The sequence below is a fragment of the Pseudophryne corroboree genome, chromosome 10 (genome assembly GCF_028390025.1).
Source record: "Pseudophryne corroboree isolate aPseCor3 chromosome 10, aPseCor3.hap2, whole genome shotgun sequence".
NCBI lineage: Eukaryota > Metazoa > Chordata > Amphibia > Anura > Myobatrachidae > Pseudophryne > Pseudophryne corroboree.
This window is the reverse complement of record NC_086453.1, coordinates 84,281,519-84,283,364: the sequence shown is the minus strand read 5'-3', so window position 1 is coordinate 84,283,364 and position 1,846 is coordinate 84,281,519.

The following is a 1,846-nucleotide window of genomic DNA, read 5'->3' as shown; positions in this document are numbered from 1 at the left end:
CACTTTCACTAGGGACCTCTTTTCACAGACTGATCCCTCCTTCCTCTGTGCACTTCACTAGGGAGAAGGAGGAGGAGGAGGAGAGGAGACTAATTCCAAGTCTTGCCTGGCAGCTCACTGATGGACTGTTGTAACTCCGCAAGTTCTACACTTGTAATATGAATGCCCCAAGACATAGACAACCCTGCACATGATAGTTCTCTACTCTTGGCAGCAAGGCTACATTCCCCCCATAGTTATTTCACAGGACTCTGCTGTAGGTAGACTGTGGCTCTTTAGTTGTTGTGGAACTACAAGTCCCTGCAGGTCCTGTAAGCTGTTAGCAACTTAAATCATGTAAAAATAGTATTCAAAGACCGATAGAAATCAATTGGCTGGGTGATTAAAACTGGAACTTGTAGTGCCACAACAATCAGAAAGACAGATGTTGCCTTGTATTACATTTACGCCTACTATGGCGCTAGAACTGTTGTAGAACTACAGGTCTCAGCATGCCAGTCCAGCCATTACTATTTGTAGGTCCACGCTAAACGGAGAGCCACAACAAATTTCCTTGTAATGGAACAGTGCAGCCCCCGCAACGCAAGACTGGACAGGCTCCATGCAGCCACCTCTGCCACTCTGGAGCTTGTAGTGCGCATCCCTGTCAGTGGGGTGTCCTATCCATTGTGGTGTCTGTGACAGCTGTGACCTGGGAGACATGGAGGGAGAGATTACAGACCGTTTCAGATTTTACTCAATCCCCACCATCAGTCAGGTCACCCCAGGCTTGGACTGGCCCCAGGGGTTCCGGGGAAACCACCAGTGGGCCCCGCTGCCTGGGGGCCCACCTCCTGCTCTAAGGATCAGGTTCTAGACTGTGCACTTGAATTTTACATTATACATATGTTACCTTATACTGGACTATGGTGTATTTTCTACAGTGTATTGCTGATAAGTAATCTGGTATCTTATCATGCATGCAGCAGCTGAATTTACTGTATATATGAAGGGGCCCAGGCGTTGCACTCTCTAATGGTTAGTCAAATCAATAAGGTGGCAGGCCACACCCCCTCTGCAGACTGGCCACACCCCTAAACATGGGCCCCTAACACTGCATTCCGCCGGTGGGACTTACATGCTCCAGTCCGACACTGGGTCACCCACACTGGTCAGTTATCAGCTAGGAACTGTAGGTGTTGCGTATACCTTCTTTATGTGTTATGTAGTCAGTAGAGGGTCTGGGCAGAGCTGTAAATATCTGCTGGTCTCTCAGTACTAATAATCAGCGGTAGGGCTGCAACGCCGACTACCTTGTGCTGGGCGGTGGGACGCTAGGCACATTTAAACTTATATGTGTAGATGTATGTAATATATGTGCTGTCCGTGTGTCCGGGATTGGCAGTGGTGCTGTATACCACAGCCACTGTGCAGGACCCGGGACACGGCATTAGGCTTCCCTCTCCTAAGCCCACATCCAGACTCTCATTGGCTAGTTTTACAGGAGTCTGGGGCCGGGTTTGGGAGAGTGAAGCTCTCTCCGGATCCATATATAATATATCATGCAGGTTGAGTCTCCCATAACCAAAATGCTTGGGACCCCAAGTGTTGCATATTTGCATACCATAATGAGATATCTTGGGGTTGGGACCAGGGGATTTTTTTAAGAGAGGAGCGGACCCGCATGCAGTCCGTCACGGGCCAACTCCTCTCCAGCAGCAAGTCAGAGTCTACTGCGCATGCGCAGGTCTTTGGGAACATGTTTAGAGTCAGGCTGCAGGAGGGGGAGGGGGGTTAGGGTTAGGCTTACCTACCTCACCTCTTTCGGGATCGGGACCATCTGGATGCCGCTGTCAGTATTGTCACC